The sequence below is a fragment of the Camelus bactrianus genome, chromosome 8, assembly GCF_048773025.1.
Source record: "Camelus bactrianus isolate YW-2024 breed Bactrian camel chromosome 8, ASM4877302v1, whole genome shotgun sequence".
NCBI classification, from domain to species: Eukaryota; Metazoa; Chordata; class Mammalia; order Artiodactyla; family Camelidae; genus Camelus; species Camelus bactrianus.
Window position 1 is genome coordinate 92,309,977 of NC_133546.1, and position 18,178 is coordinate 92,328,154.

General features: G+C 41.1%; 1 long non-coding RNA gene across 1 annotated transcript; it reads right to left on the minus strand.

Moving 5' to 3' along the window:
- Nucleotides 1-13,980: 13,980 nt before the first annotated feature.
- On the minus strand, nucleotides 13,981-16,150 carry LOC141578508 (uncharacterized). The gene is made up of 2 exons (XR_012508889.1): nucleotides 15,598-16,150; nucleotides 13,981-15,515 (listed from the first exon to the last, which is right to left on the minus strand). It is a non-coding gene; the product is annotated as an uncharacterized LOC141578508 (long non-coding RNA).
- Nucleotides 16,151-18,178: the final 2,028 nt, after the last annotated feature.

Consider the following 18,178-nt stretch of genomic DNA (forward strand, 5'->3'; position numbering starts at 1 on the left):
CATAACAACCTGATGCAGGTCTCTGAGTTCTTCTGTGGGAAATACGGCCCCACCCAGGTAGAGGACAGGAACCTCATGCTGAGCATAAGCACTTGGACCCTAGACTGGCTGTAACCAGAAGGCTGATGATTGAGATTCCTGGACCACCACCCTATTACCTCCCCACCAACCAATCAGAGGAAGCTCACGCAGCCTGCAGACCTCTCCCCAAATTTTGCCTATAAAACTTCCCCTAAAACCATCAGGGAGTTCAAGTCTTTAAAGCATGAGCCACCCCATTCTCCTTGCATGGCCCTGCAATAAAACTTCCTCTGCTCCAAGCTCTGATGTGTCAGTTTGTTTGGCCTCACTGTGCATCGGGCACACAAGCTTGGGTTCAACAGTAACAGTATGGAGAAGTAAAAAGAAAATAATTCCTAATAAAATACCACGAGTTTCAATCTAAGATTGTTTCTTCTGCAAAGCAGAATATGTGCTCGTAAAATTCACTATGTGATGGAATTTTGTGTGTAGTAACTGCTTATGGGGAAAGTAATGGTTGCAATAGAATATTCAACATCTGTGTGACCTTATAATTAACTCATTACACAATAAGTGAGGAACCTTACTGACATAGTGCTGCAGTGTGAAGCATCTTAAATTCTTCATAAATAAAGGAATACAAAACAGTTTGCCATTTACCTTGACAAGCACGTGAGGTTTGGTGGGTGGGTGTGGCTTTTGGAGAAAGGGGCTTTGGAAGGGCCATGTCATTCACAGGATGAAATGCCACCGTTCTAGGGTGGGTGGCCATGGCTCATCCTCATTCTGTGTCTTCTCACTGGCTCAAAGCCAAAATTCTATTGCACTCAGCATTAGAGTTGTCCCCTTCCATTCACTGCAAGTGATTTCTGGTCACACTTAGTGGAGCTGATTACCATAGTATCATTATTTTGTGTTCCTTATCTCACTTTATCTTATTGTATTTTATTTTTGCTCTCAGTGCCGTTTTCCTCTTGCTGTACAACGTGGATTCCTGTGGGTGTGATTCTCTTGCAATAACACGTATCTCCGTGTCTTACCAAATATTTTATTACTTCAAGCTTCTCCTCAATATTCAAGGCTGTCCTTTATCATTCATACTTGGGTTTGTATAGCCAAAATGCTTTCTCGTGTTTGAGTTTCTGTCATGGATACTTCTATCATGAAATTCTGATGCTCGGGGACCGGCATCACACATACTTGACAGGTGTGGCCCACGGGTGATGGGGCTTGAGGTGTTAGCTCTCAGAAGGCAACGGCTTTGAGCTGGGTAGAGGGCACCCATCACCTACACCTCTTGGTGTATAGCTGCACAGAGCTAACCCACCTCATGGAAAGTGGCTTTTTTTTTTTCTTTGGTTTTGTTTTTATGAGGTGGTCTTATTCTCCAATTTATCTGTTGGGTACTGTGATGGGTGGCCATAAATTATTGGCCACCCCCTTAGAGCCCATTTCCCTTCCCCTGGAATCTGGGCTGGGCCTGAGATTTCTCTGAGCCATTGAGTGCTTGGTGTTCTGGGTCTGCCAAGGCTGGGCTATTCCAGGCTTAGGACATTGTGTCTTCAAGTCCACCCACAGCTCTGGGAGATGCCCAGGCACCAGGGTATGTGGAGGGTAACAAGGCCCTCCTGCCCACATAAAGCTAAGCTACCCGCTGACCAGTCACTGCTGCTCCATGCACCACCTGAGGTGCCCCAGCTCGGTCAGGCCTCCAGCATCTACAGTCAACAGCACTCTGCAGGCTGGAAAAGCCACACTGCTCATTCCAGTCCACTTGCAGAACTGTGATCAACGATAAACAGTTTTTGTTGTTTGAAAAGGTACTATTTTTTAGGATGGTTTGTTGCATAGAAATGGAAAACTGAAGCATGTGAACAAATTCACTCCTTAACAACATGCATCATGGCCAAAGACACGGGGCGACCTCACTCCAAGACAAGGAGGTGACAGAGATCTTTGTACCCACTTACAGTGAACAAGGCTGGATTTGAGAGAAGAAAGCCAATATTCAGCTGAAAATTTTTGTCTCTATAATTGGCACTTTGAAATAACCACCCCTTTCTCACGGAACCACTCTAGATGCCCCGCCCACAGATGCAAACTCACGATGCAGGTGCTGCTCCTGGGACTCAAACACCACACGTGGTTTTGTCATTAGGAATGCGATTTTCTAAAACAATGAACCATGCCTGGCAAAGTTCCAGACAAAATAGAGAAAAATCTCCTCTTAATTTACACCATAGATACATTCTTGGAAATGTCAGTGTTTTCATCCTGTGTAATAATATCCCTTGTATTTACGTATAAAGATTTAGATGAAAGGTTCAGATAATTATAAATGGATTTTTCCATCTGTGTGAACATCTGAGTGGGCATTCAAACTTCATGTGAGAGCAGGAGAAGTTAGTTACTTTGTGGGGTGTTCAGCATCCCTATTCTCTTCCTACCAAATGCCAGAGGCAGCCCTCAGTTATCATGACAACCAAGCCAACCCAGAGTCTTACTCTGTGAGGGCTGAATTACCGCACTGCACTGATTGGGAAGGAGTGGAATCAGGAAAATTGGAACAGGGACGTATGAACAGAGGCAATTAAACTGGGGGCCTCAAGTCCCTAAAGGCCACCATATCTTCTTGGAAAGTTGTGTAGGAAAGAGTTAAACATAGAAAGGTCTGCTTGCAAGGCTGACCCTCAGTTGACTCCAAGGGAACTTGGACTTTGGAAGGGATCCCCTCGTTCCTTAAATGATGAAAGTCTCTCCATGTTCCTAGCCTGTTTGTGCAAACAATGGGATTTATGTAAGACCTGTTTTCCTTCTGGGACTCTGACGTTTTGTTATGTGCTAGACAGAAGGTGGTTTGATGGGAAGCCCCCAGTAAAAAGCCCTGGGCACTGAGCCTCCGATTCCCTGGGATACAGCATTCCCATATGTCCTCACGGTTCGTCGGTGGAGGAGTTGAGTGCATCCTGTGTGACTTCACGGGGAGGGGGCTCTCAGAGGCCTGTGCGTGGTTTCCTCCAGACTTTCTCCATGTGCCTTTTTCCTTGGTTGGTTTTGATTCCCATCCCTCTGAGGCAGTCACAGCACTGGGCACAGCTGACATGTCTAGTCCTGGGAGGTGAACTGGGCGTGGTCGTGGGGAGCCCTGGCACAATGGTAGAAGGAGCCCTTCTCCCCGCTGAAGAGGTTAGTTCCCCTCTGCCTGAAGACTTGCAGTGGGCCTTCCTCTGGACAGGGCCTGAAGATAGTGCTGATTGTCCTCAGGACCCACCCCCATCGCCACTCTCTGCTTCTGGACCTATAACTGAACTCAAGTCCCAGCAGGCCCTAATGGGTGAGGTGCAAAGTTTACCCACAGAGAGGTGTGGTCTGCTTCTGGAAAACTGGTGACTTCCCTACTTTGTATCTACAGAATCCTTGGGAATATGTGTAGGAGTGGATCTTAAGGGGGTGGTATCAAGGTGGAAGGAATATCAGGCTGGCTGAGCCTGAATGTATTGATACAGCCTCTTTAAGATGAGATTCTGGATTCACTGTCTCAGCTTGATGCGTTAGAAGGGACCCCTCCAGTTTGTCTGGCTGAAATATGGGTGTTAGAGATTCTTCCAGTAAAGACACAGGAGCATCACAGAAAAAGCCTGAGTCACTGTGAACAGATTATTGGTAGAAACCTGGTCTTAAAGGATATTACTGCTGAGGGCAAGGAAGGAAGTGAGGAAGTTGGAGTCTGGAGGAAGGCACACACTTGTTATAACATAGCAGGAAGTTCAGTGACATTGAGCCCTGCAGTTAATGGAAAACAGAACTCACAAGCAATGAACTTGAAGACACAGTTAAGGAGATTTCCAAGCAAAGGGTTGGAGGTGTTGCTTGGTGTCTTATTACTGCTTAGAGTAAAATGTGATAGAAGAGAGGTGAATTGAAGGAAGAAGACTTGATGGTTTGGAAAACTCAGCCTCTGCAGATAACGGATGATCCTAAAAGACAGAAATGGATGCCCAAACCATGGCATGGAGAAAAGGCTGATTATGTGACTACCACTCTGCTGAAATCCTGAAAGTTCTTAAAAGTACAGAAGTTTTTAGCCACATAAATGACTCTTCTAAGAGATTAAGATCTGGTTTGACTGATAAGGTCAAGAGGGCCTGGGGAAACTTAAGAACATTTTTCCTCAGCCCTCTCAGCAGAGGCCAAAGTTAGAGAAGGAATTATTTGGAAAACATTGGTGGATATATCTTAAGTGAAACTCAGTGAAAATATGCTCAAGGCCTACAAGTGTCTCAAAAACTAAGTTATAGCAGCAGAAACACTGCCACCTTGAACTGAATGGAACATAGATGGTATAAATTGGCAGAAAAGTTGGGACTGGGCAAAACACCAGGGGTTGTTTCACTTGTTTATTGTTGTATAACAAGCAACCTCAAAACTTAATGACTTACAAGACATGGAAGCAATCTAAATGTCCATTGATAGGTGACTGGATAAAGAAGATGTAGTATATTTATACAATGGAATACTACTCAGTCATAAAAAAGAATAAAACAGTACCATTAGCAGCAACATGAATATCGTTATTCTAAATGAAGTAAGCTAGAAAGAGAAAGAGGTATCGCTCATATGTGGAATCTAAAAAAAAAAAATAGAAGATGCCAACAAACTCATCTACAACATAGAAACAGACTCACAGACATGGTAAATGATCTTATGGTTACTGGGGGAAAGAAGGTGGGAAAGGATAAGTTTGGGAGTTTGAGATTTGCCAATGATAACCATAATAGATAAAAATAGATAAAAACCAAATCTCTTCTGTATAGCACAGGGAACTATTTTAAGTATCTTGTAATAACCTTTAATGAAAAAGAATATGAAAACAAATACACATATGTATGTGCATGACTGGGACACTGTGCTGTACACCAGAAATGGACACACTGTAACTGACTATACTTCAGTTAAAAAAAACTTAATGGCTTAAACTCATGATGGGTCTGAAATTTGGAGTGGTTTTGACTGGGATGGTTCACCTCTACTCCACCTGGCTGGGGCTGGAAGACTCATTTGCAAGATGCTTCTTCCTTCCACATCTAGTGACTTAGTACTGCTCTTTGCCACCTAAGTGTCCCTGCTCCCCCTCCATGTGACAGCTCAACCCTCAGGGCCTCTCGGTGGAGTTTGGACTCCTCAGAGCATGGCGGTCTCAGGATAGCCCTATTTCTTCCATGGTGGGTGGCTTCCAGGGAGCAGGAAGCAGAAGCCGCCAGGCCAGCTAAGGACCTTTCTGCTATATTCTACTGGGCTAAGCAGTCTGAAGGCTGGTCTGACCATTCCTTTGAGGAGAACTTGAGAACTGGAGAATATTTTTGGAGTCACATTTGGAAAATACAGTCTACTGTGGAGTCCCCTGAGAAAAATTCTCTTTTCAGTAGTAGGAGTATACTCAGGTTTTGGGAATTTGGTAATGTGGTTAAAATATGAAATAACTTGAGTAGTAGCTCAGACACATGAGATTTTCCATTCTATAAACACACACAGAATCAGGGTGGTAATAGGGAGTGTGGACATATCCACAAGGGCTTTGTGCAACAAACCCAAAGAGGCATCCTTGACTGCAACAACTAGTGGAATAATCCCCTGCCAGCCACCTGAGTATCCGGTCACCCATCAGGCTGGCGAGTTGCTGGAAATGTTCCAAAAGACCTCTGGTGCTGTGTTTCCACAGGCAGAGGTGGGAAGGAAGCAGATAATGACAACTGATCCCTCACTTTATTTTACCGATGAGCACGTTTATGGATTTATGGTCATGCCATGGCTATTTACATTACCCAGAGCAACTCCCATAAGTGGAGAAGATTCTTTGAAATCCCTGCACCTCTTATCACAGTGACTATCATGTTATATCCCATCCAATGTCTTTCTTTTTTTTGCACATAAGGACTGATGATTTGTAAAGTGTCCTGATAAACCAAAGGGATACTCATTCATTCTGAGAAAGACTATCATGTCTCTTTGTTGTGCCAACACGCACATCAGCTACCAGCAGTTGTGTGATATGGCACCGTACTTGGTTCTACTCAATCCAGATAGTTTACATTTGCTCCCTGCCAGGAAACGTGGGCTAGTATTATTTGCTACCAGAAGCCCCATGAAAGTTTCCATATTAAATATTACCTTATATATTAATTATTAATAAATCAAATAGAACATATGTTTATACCATAAATCAACTCCAACTTGAACTGATTTTAAAATATACACTAGATCAGCGGTCATCTGATGTCATGATTTGTTACACTTTTTATGACAGGGATTTTTGGGAGCCAAATTTTTGAGCCTCTTGGGTCTATGAAATAGGTCATCTTTTATTAGGTTCTGTGATCATAAACAGTCTGATGGCTCATGGAATTAATAAGAGTGGACTGAGTAAAAATAGCCTACATAAACAGGAAGAAGGAAGCTGATAGAAATGTCCTGGACCTCACAGAAAGACCTGTTCCAGTGGCTACAGCTGAATAACAAACACTCCAGACTTAGTGGCTTGAAACACCAACAATACTTTATTTTGATCATGAAGCTGCTTCCTGGGGGAAGCCAAGCCAGGACAGTCATCATTGGAGAATCATGCAGATAGCCAATTAAATGTGTCCTGGAGCATTCAGTAAACTCAGCAGTAGGATAAAAGCATCGATAGAGACAGGGCCATGAGGAAGACACTCAGCCAGCAATTACCACATACCTTAGATTTTCGCATTCATATTCAATTTTTCTTGTAAGAGCACCTATGTTTACAAGGCTGTGGCTTCCATTTTGACAGCTCAGAAATTGATCACCGTATTCTATCTGGGTTCTTGAATGGAATGAGTGGAGATCTTGACCTCTGCCCCAAACAGCACAATGATATAGCATCTATGAGGCCAAGGGTCTGCTGCTGGAGATGTTTGGAGAAGTGTGTGTGTGCGTGCTTGCATGCCTGCCTGCCTGCCTGCCTGCCTGCCTGCCTGTGTACAATTCTGTCCAGAGAACTCAAGCTTGGAAATGACCCTAATTTGGTGAGGTCAATAAATTCATGCAATACTAAACCACAGAATAATTGGGTATGTTGGGAGAAAGTTGATTCTGATATCAAGAAGCATGTCATGAAATCGAAAATCCTCAAAGAAACATTAGTGTAAAGAAAAAAAAAATTTTTTTAAGAGCACGAAAACAAATGAGGCAGGAAATGTAGGAGGCTGATAATGGGTTAAGAGGGTGCGTGAAATAAGAAAGCATGTGTCCAGGGTCAAACCCAAATTACAGGTGATGACTCTGCTGCCCTCCCTAGTCTTTACTTCTGTCTTCCCAGTACGGGTTTATAAAAATGAATCCCTGTTAACAAAGTCAAACAAAAATTAAATTGTTGATTATCATCATCTTCTACCCTAAAGCAATTTAAGATAGACGGCCTTCTAAGTCATGTTGTAACTGAAGAAGAAACGCAGCCGGGCTTTGGACTTGCAGAGCGAGCCTTGGCAGCCAGGGCAATGAGTGGAGGAGATAACTGTTTTCTACACATTCAGACAGAAATCATGTGCTTGTGAATCCACCGTGAAAAGCAGGGAAGGGAAGTCATTTGCTCAACGCGAGTGTGTGAATCACTGCCCAGGACAAGGCCAGACCAGACCCGGGCACCCGTGTAGATCTTTATAGAAAACCACACTGAAGGAAAAGTCAGTGGTTTCACCCATTAAGGAGGGGAGCTAACAGCAGCAGGGACTGGTGTGCACGTGTCAGCAAAGCAGACCTGAGTTATGAGCTGTCCCAAGGGCATCTTAGTACCAGAAGATCTTTGATTATTTGTCCAGCATGTATTTAGCTCTCTGAGGGGAAGGCAAAGGAAGGGTCCTCTGCTGGCACCCTCAGTTCCTCCTCCTATGATATCCAGAACAATTCTGCTCGGCTTGAGACTTGCATCCACCTTCAAGCTCCACATTCTCACTGTTGGTTCCTCTACACACTCACCACCCCCACCCCAGGAGCTGCTGAGAACAGTCCCCTTACAAACAAATGCCCTCTGCCCTTCCTAAGAGGACCTGTGGCAATCCTGTTCTCCCCATCTCTTCATCTTGGATGATGCTTTGGCACCTGATTGGTACCCAAGAAAGTTCTCTGAATGCCCAAGCTAATAGACAATGATATAAGACTTAAACTTACTGGGGAGTGTATAGCTCAGGGGTAGAGTGCATGCTTAACATGCATGAGGTCGTGGGTTCAATCCCTAGTACCTTCATTACAAATAAATATAAAATACCTAATTACCTCCCCCCTAAAAAATTTTAAAAATGAAAATAAATAAACTTAGTAAGGACCTCATGGGTCCAGTTGGGATGTATTTTCTGCTGATAGAAGACAGCAATGAATAAAATAGATTCTAGAATCCTCATGAAAATGAGATGTGTGTAAGAAAGATGATAAATGCTGGAGACGCTGTGGAGAAAAGGGAACCCTCCTACACAGCTGGTGGGAATGCAGTTTGGTGCAGCCACTGTGGGAAACAGGAGGGAGATTCTTCAAAAGACTAGGAACAGACTTACCATATGACCCAGGAATCCCACTCCTGGGCATATGTCCAAAAGGAACCCTACTTCAAAAAGACACCTGCACCCCAATGTTCATAGCAGCAATATTTACAATAGCCCAGACGTAGAAACAGCCTAAATGTCCATTGGCAGATGACTGGATAAAGAAGATGTGGTATATTTATACAATGGAATACTATTCAGCCATAAAAATGACAACATAATGCCATTTGCAACAACATGGATGTCCCTGGAGAATGTCATTCTAAGCGAAATAAGCCAGGAAGAGAAGGAAAAATACCATATGAGATTGTTCATATGTGGAATCTAAAAAAAACCAAAATGAAGATAAATACAAAACAGAAACAGACTCATAGACATAGAATACAAACTTGTGGTTGCCAGTGGGGAGGGGAGTGGAAAGGGACAGAATGGGATTTCAAAATTTGTACATACTGACAGGCATATGTAGAATAGATAAACAAGATTATGCTGTATAGCACAGGGAAATATAAACAAGATCTTATGGTAGCTCACGGCAAAAAAAAAAATGTGACAATGAATATATGTATGTCCATGTATAACTGAAAAATTGTGCTCTACACTGGAATTTGACACAACATTGTAAAATGACTATAACTCAATAAAAAAAAGTTAAAAAAAATGGATTTGGGGGATAAGTGAATCACTGTATAATTCTAAAGCATTTAAGGCCATGAGACTCAGAGCCATGGTGTGGGAGGAGTTTGATGATGATATTTTGTTTATGCACTTTTATTTTAACTCTACAATACTACAGCAGGAATTAAAGATATAACAAGAGAGAATGGATGATATTTGGTGACCAAGAGGCTCAGTTACCCCGAAATATTTACTTTTTCTGGGTTTCATTGGTACCCGTTGGTACCAGAATTTCCTGCTTTGGCTCTTGAAGGTTTCAGGTACATTACACGAGAGGGTCCACTTGAAATTATCATCTGTCATCAGTGTGGAAGCATGAAAATAATTTCCCCTGAGTAGCGGGTGGAGGGTGGCTCAGGGAAGGGTAGAGAAAGCGAGAGGCTGGGAAGAGGGAGGGAGGTGCCCGCAGCCCCGGGGAACTTGCAGAAAGACTGAGCACTGGGCATGGGGCACAGGCACTCAGCCTGTTGTGTGGAGAGTGAAGGCGAAGTAATGGGAGGAGGAGAGAGTTGTTAAGTGGAAAGAAAGGTGGGGAGGGATGGGGAGGAGTCCAGCCCAGACACACTGTTAATGTTTTAAAACACCTGGAGTGGTGCATTGGAGAGACCCCTGCATGGAAGGACAGGGTAAGAGGGCTGGGAGAAGAGTTGGTCTAGTTCAGCCAAGGGGTCATCACATACTTGTGTCACCTGCCTGCACATTGGGTGTCAGTAGCACCGTGTGCTGAATGTGAAGTATAAGAAATTGTAAGGATGCATTCTTATTCTTGAAAATTTTGTCCACAGTCAATACTAATTAATATAGTTGCTTTTGTTGCCCAGAGTAGCCAAGGTTCTAGGAATAAATGTATATGCATATGTGTGTGTATGTGAAGATGGTGGGTGGTATGTTGGTGACATACCAGGGTGAACTTGACTTTACAATACCAAGGGGCAACCTTGCCAGCTGAACACCCCTGTGATTGCAACTCCATTTGGACATGGGGCCATGCCAACCAGGGATGTGAGAGTGTCTTTAGTGTGTCCCTCTGGGAGGCCCGTGCCTCCACAGGGGTCCTACCTGTGCCGTGTCATCTTAGGGGTGCAGAGGAAATATGGAGAGGTTTTGGACCCAATCCTTGCTCTGTGGCCGAGAGGCCTGGGGCAGTGGTGGGACACCCCAAGCCTCAGATTTCTCTTCTGTCAAGTGGAGGTAACGGTGTCCCCTCTGCAGGGTCCTGGTGTCCCCTCTGCAGGGTCCTGTTGGGCCACAGGTATGAATTACCAATTATGCCCACCATGTTGGGGGTGCTTTGTGACTGTAAGCCAGGGGAGGCTGATAATTCCTTTGCTTTCTCATCCTTCATTTCTAGTTTTCAAGCAATTAAAGGGGCCAAGATTTTATTTATAAATGTTACAAATAATTTGTAATTATTAGGATTCAAGAGTCACAGGAAAGATGAACATTCCTAAACTGAGTTTCCCTTTTAAAACGCACACGCACACACATTTTGTCAGACAAGTAGCACGTTCCCAGCGTAAAGATCCAAGCAGTAGAAAAGGAAATAGAGTGAAAGCCCAGCTCTTGAAAACGCAGTCTTCAAGGTCTTCCCCTCTGCACTGATAAACATACTCAGACCATCTTTTCCCATCAGTTTTGAATCATCTAATACATACTATTTATGACTCTCTTTTTTAAAGTATACTTTGGAGATGGTTTTCTATGTTAGTCTGCACCCTCTCCCTTAGGGTTTTAGGGAGCTAAATAATATTCTATCGTATTGAAAAACTATGTTTAATTTAACCTTTTTTCCTCTTGAGAACATTTTAGTTATTTTCAATTTTGTAATATCACAGTGTTAGTGTCTCAGTATTTTTGCAGATACACAACACTAGATAACAGGCGTGGGACTGCAGGTCAGTGGAGATGCCCTTTTGTCATGCTGGATTTATTGATTTATTCTCCAGCAAACAATGTGTGAGAGTGCCTCAAATTTTTGCCAAGAATGTCTATTTTCAATGTGAAACACTTTGTCAATTGGTGGCCTATTATTTGCAATGTTTTGTTGATGAGTGGGACTGAACATTTACGACAATGCTTCCTTTCTTTTGTATTTCTCTTCTTCTTTTCTGTGACCTTGTTCATTTCATTTGCTGACTTTTCTGGGAGTTATCTTACTGTTACTGATTTGTAAGAGTTTAAAAAATATCTAAGGACATTATGCTTTTTCTGTCAATTTACCTTATATTCTTTATTTTTATGTTTTATAATTGTGCAGATGGTTTTACATTTTCTCTGGTTAAATTAATTAATTTTTCCACTTATGACTTCTTGCTTTTACACTTTTCTTAGGAAATTCTCTTCCATGTTATATTTATTTTTTCTTTTGTTTTCAAATTTGTATCTATCCATTTTGAGGGCTGTTAAAATGCCCTTTTATTTAAACACATTTATCTTACATACATCAGTCTCCTTCCGGACTTTCAAATTCTATCCTTCTGATTTGCCTTTTCTGTTTCAAAACCCACTCTTTTAATTATTATAACTATATAATGCGCTTTCATATCTGGTAGGGCAAGTCCCCCTTCTCAGAGATTTCTGCTTGGCTATGGTTATAATTATTCCTCCCATTAATATTTTAGAATTAGCTTGCCCAATTCTATTTAAAAGCTGGTTATGAGGTAGCCCAAGTATTTATTCACTGCTGAATGAATAACCACACTATGGCTCATTCACACGAGATGTCAGGCAGAAGTAAAAAAAAAAAAATTGAACTACAGATATACACGACCACTTGGCTGAATCTCAAAATAATTACACTGAGTGAAAGAAGTTAGACACAGAAGAGCACATACTGTAAGATTCCATGTATATAACTTCTAGAAGAGGCAAAACTGACCCACAGTGGAAAAACAGACAGTGCTTGCATCTCAGTGGGAGTGGGGATCAATTGGCAGGTGTTTGGGAGAACTTTTGGGGATGATGTTACTATTTCATGCTTAATATCAGTTTCTGTTACACATCTGTTTCCATTCCAAACCTTAGGATATGCTCTCTTAAGATTTGGGCATTTAATTGTGTGGGAAATTTTCTTTAAAAAACTGTAAAATATGATTGACTCTAGCTGATGATATGTCCATGAAATGTTTAGGGTGAAATGTAATGGCATCTGCAAATTTGATATGCATTAAAAAGGACAGATTGATGGGCTGATGGAGGAATGGGTAGATGGACAGTTGGTGATAAAGCAAATATGGTAAAATGTTAAGAGGAGTTGAGGTGGTGCATATATGGATGTTTGCTATAAATTTTTTAGAAGTAAATCTATGCCAATTCATTTTAGTCTCAATTTCATTAATCTCATGAACGAATATCAAACTTTTGTCTTTGATGGTCCCTGTTCACATTCCCAACTTCATCTCAAATCCCTCTTACTTTTGTCTGTTATGTTCAACTTATATTGACCTTTGCTTCATTTATACGATCTCTCTATTCAGTTCCTTGAACATGTGAAAAAAATTTCTCACCTCAGGAATTTCCACAGACTGTTCCCTATACTGGAACATTTTTTCCATTACTCTTTCCTTGACTGGCTTCTTATCAAATTCCAAGACTCAGTTTATATGTCATTTTATCTGAGATTCCTTCCTTGGCCGCTCTGTATAAGTCAGTTACCCAACTGTCCTCTAAAGTTGCACCCAGTTTCTCTAGCACTCATCATAATTTACAATTATATATTTGATTTTCTTATTGTCAGTCTCCATCACTAAACTATTAAGTTCTAAAACTGCAGGAAGGAACTATATGTCTGTTTTACTTATCAATATATACTTGGTTAATGGCAGGCATGCAATAAAAGTCTGTTGAATAAACGAAGAGAACCTTGGCTCAGTAAACACACGTCCAAATATTCCTACTGAAGTTATACCTACTGAGTACTTATTTCTATTTGGTAAAGGGAGGGGAGGAAACCGAGTAAGAACAAAGGTTAAAGCTCTTATGAATGCCCCTCTCCTAGTGGATCACATAGGTAGCAATCAATAATTTTGTCATATTGGTGTCCTTGTTCATAAATTCACAGATTTGATAGCTAGATCATAAAAGGAAAAACTTCAGCGTACCAAGCAGACAGGTGGTTATTAGCTTATAAGATATATGTCCAGACAAAGAGGTTAGTATTAAGGAAAAATGAGTACAGAAGTGGTTTCTACTGTTAAATGTAGTTACAGTATCTAAGGGAGGTGAGCACCCGCCATTCCTCTAAACTAGACAGGTGTGGGGTGCTGCCGAGTACTATGTACGCAGGGGACTTCAAAGCTGGGTACAACGTAGACGTTAAAGCAACAATGTGTCACATAAAAATAGGTAATAAATTAGATGTCAATTAATCAATTATATGCAGTTTCCCCATCCAGAATTAAACATGTCAAACGAAAGTCAGCAAACTAGATAAGTAGTAGGGCTAACATACTGCATCTTATTGACTATGTTCAATTCTGCATTGTTTATTATATATCAAAAATCTATCAAATACTATAGAAATTCTAAGTAAAAAAACTAGTAATTCATAAAACTATTATCCCATTTTCATACTAAAACAAATGCACAAGCACTTCAAATTTACTTGCTGTTAATTTCTGTAAATCTTACTAACTTCTAGACTCAAAAGGCAAAAGCTTTCAGGTTATTGCTGTTATACGCATAGCTTTTCTTAATTAAAAAATGACAAGGCATCAATAAACTGGGCTTCAAGTTAGAGAAATGTAATTTAATAGTTCTCTGGGGATTAACACATGGCTTCAAAACAACTTACAACTCTGCTTTTTCTACCATCCGGATGAGCCGACTCTCTTCAAACTGAACTATGCCTCCAGCCTGCAGCAGTTCTAAAAGGACCCTAATATTTAAAATAAACCAGTAAGAATACTTGCAATCTACTTTTATTTACTAGCTCTTTAAGAATCCATTTAGCCACACAAACCGTATCTTTTTTTGGTCTTATAACTTGCTGATTTTTCAGCGTGTCTTTCACGTACACAAGGGATTGTTAGACCGCCATTATAAAGTGATCATATTGTATTTAAGTCTGGTAAAAAGATACAACAGTTCTATTTTTCCAACATGGAGGGAATGCCAGTGTTTGCAAACAAAGCCTTATTAGAACATCTAATTGACCCTCCCCACTAAGCTAAAAATGTCCATACATATTCTTTCAAGAAGCAAATTTTTGTCTAATGCTTTTACGGCTTATGATTCTTCAAAATCTGTGGCCTACAGGTAGTGTCCATGTTCACATGTTAATTTTTCTACCTAAACATGGGGTTTCTCCTACTACAGCATATGCACAACCGCCAAAGGGCCAAACAACCGCAATGTGCACCAGTGGTTAAATGGATAAACCAGATAAGGTATAGAAACATCATGGGGTATTATTCATACTTAAAAGGGAATGAAATTCTGACATACGCTACACATTGATATATCTTAAAACCATTATGCTAAGTGAAATAAATGAGTCACTAAAGCACAAATGCTGTACGATTCCACTTATATGAGGCACACAAAGTAGTCAAATTCACAGAGACAGAAAGTTACGTGATAGTTACCAGGGGGTTGGGAAGTGGGTAACTGGGGAGTTACAGCTTAATGGGTACAGTTTCAGTTTGGGAAGATAATGTTCTGGAGATGGAGGTGGTGATGGCTGAACAACAATGAGAATATATTTCATGAGAACTGTACACTAAAAATGCTTCAAATGACAAATTTTATGATATATATATTTGACCACAATAAAAAAATGAACAAAAATATTGGGATTCTTATAATTAATCTTTATCACACCAAGTAGCTGCATTTAAAAGGTGACCAAGATTTTGAGATTGAGACATCAATATTTTTAAATCAACCTCAAAATATAATAGAATCACTACATTGTCCTTAGAGTAGCATGAGAAAGCTCTCTCCTGTATTTAAGTTCAAGATCCAGAGTAACACAACCCTTCTCAGAACCCAGGAAAACATTTAACAAACTATTTTTCAAACATAGATAATTTGATTACTTTCAAGTGAAAAAAATTTTAAAGACATAAAAGAAATAAAACCTCCCAACTTTACACTTCAGAACCCTAACTTAATCCACTCTGAGTACTGTAATGTACCGTCGAGGGGAGCAAGGCTGCGGTGAGCCCGCCTGCTGGAAGCCTATCCCCACGCCGCTGCTGAGGCCGTCTTAACCAGCTGCCTGCAGCCCACTGCTGCCTTTTCAGGGACTTTGTACGCCAGCTGTCAAATGCAGGCATTGATAAAGATCGAATTATATAAACTTACACAAATAAATTAAGTTAATAAGAAAGATAATTAATACCTGAAGCCAGTCCTCCCTCTTTATTGTCCTGCATTTGACTGTGCGCGCTCTCAAGGTCCGTGACTGTGCCGTATCTGTGCTGGAAGCACCGCGTAAGAGGTGGTGCGCATCTCTTCCCCACTCCACGCGCACTGTGATGGCGCAGCGGTAGATCGCGATCAGCTGTGGTGGGAGTCCTAATGCCATGGAAACTGGCAAATGCTGTAAATCAGGGCTTGTGACATTTTTAAAGGGTTGTAAAACAAATAAAGAACATGTGACAGAGACCATATTTGGCCCATAAAGCCTAAAATATTTACTCTCTGGCCCTTTATAGAAAAAGTGTCCCTATTCCTGGTTAAGAAATTAACAGGGATAGTAAGACAATCAAACTCAAAAGTGTGCATGTCGGAGTCATTACTTTTAAATAGCACAAAAAAAATTAAGGAATTTTTTTTCCAATATTCAAAAGCTGTTACACGATTCAGCAAAGAAGTCCCGTGACTGATGAATGAGGGAACTTGGGACATGCTTTCACAGGTGCACTTTCATCTCATTCACTTACAAAAATGAACGTATCACCCAACATCCATATCAGAACGAACCAGTTGTCAAACTTTTATTAGCAAACCACTAGAAAATATTCAAATAAACCGCGTGAACAAATTCTGACACATAACAAACAGTACAAGAGAAAGTGCAGGATTAGAAAGCAAAGAACTGGGTTCTCATCTTAGCTGTGACCTGGAGCAATTTACTGCATCGGTTTTCTTTCTACATTTCTAAAATCGGTGTGGGAAAAGCCCCAGATAATCCCAAAGAGGATTCCCAACAACAGATTATTACTGTACTATGATTACTTTTAAAGGTCTGGCATCTACATTTAGGCTTGGTTTTAACTTGTTTTATTCAGTTAGTTACATGAAGCTTTTATCATGTTTTACCATGCATAACATGCTTCACTTTTCCTGCCGATAGAAAAAATTGGGGCACAACGAGGGCTCCATCTTACTATTTGCATTCAATGTAATTAAAGAGACAATCAAAATTTTCGCAGCTGTTCTCTTCCCTAAGACAGTCTGCAGCTGTCAGGGAGCCACAGGTGTGCAGAGAAAGGGCTCACTGTTGCTATTCTGTGTTCTTTACCTGAGTCTCATCCTCCCAGCCAGGCACTATTACCACAAAGAATCAGCACAGCTCTCAAAATGCTTAATTTTTGTAGCTTAATTATCTGACAGTTTCAATTTGAAAGAGACTGGCTCTTTCAGTGCTCAGAGTTAGTGGGTAAGCTTTTAAGAAATCCTACTCCCTGAAAAGACCCTCAAGAAGGGGCATAAGTAGAAAGAAGTGGTAATTTTTCACAAAACTACAATAAATCATCCTAAAATGTATATGGAATCACAAAAGACCCAGAATTACAGAAGAATTACTGGAGAAAAAGAACGAAGCTGGAGGAATAACTCCCAGACTTCAGACAATACTACAGAGCTACGATCAAAACAGCACATATATGACATAGTAAGAAAAAACAAACAAACCAATCCAAAAATGGGCAGAAGACTTAAGCAATTCTCCAATGAAGACATACAAGTGGCCAATAGGCACATGAAAAAATGCCCAATATCACTAATTATCAGAAAAATGCAAATCAAAACTACAATGAGATATCACCTCACGCCAGTCAGAAAGGCCATCATTCAAAAGTTCACAAATGACCAATGCTGGAGAGGCTGTGGAGAAAAGGGAACCCTCCTACACTGCTGGTGGGAATGCAGGTGGGTGCAGCCACTGTGGAAAACAGTATGGACATTCCTCAAAAGACTAGGAATAGACTTACCGTATGACCCAGTAATCCCACTCCTGGGCATATATCCAGAAGGAACCCTACTTCAAAATGACACCTGCATCCCAATATTCATAGCAGCACTATCTACAATAGCCAAGACATGAAAACAGCCTAAATGTCCATCAACAGATGACTGGATAAAGAAGAGGTTGTATATTTATACAATGGAATACTACTCTGCCATAAAAAAGGATACAATAATGCCATTTGCAGCAACATGGTTTGACTTAGAGATTGTTATACTAAGTGAAGTGAGCCAGAAACAGGAAGAAAAATTTCATATGATATCACTCATTTGTGCAATCTAAAAAAAAGACACTATGAACTCATCTACAAAATAGAAATATACTTGCAGACTTCGTAAACAATCTTATGGTTACCAGGGAAAGGGGGTGAGAAAGGATAAATTTGGGAGTTTGAGATTTACAAATGCTAGCCACTGTACGTAAAAATAGATTTTAAATATAGTGGCTTCTGTATAGCATAGAAATCTATGTTCAGTATCTGGTCATAACCTCTAAAGGAAAAGCGGCTACAGCCACCAACTGACGGAAACAAGATCAGAAAGGAGAGCTGTTACCCTAGAGCCCAGTCCTCCTAAAGTCCCTGTCTGCCGCTGACGCTGCCCCCTGACCGCACTGCGCCCTCCTCCCAGGAGCAGACTGCCATGAAGACGTGGGTCCTGCGAGGCAGAGGCGGAGGCTGCTCCCAGGATAGGCCTGGGGGAAGATGGGAGCAAGTCCACCTTCTCCCCCT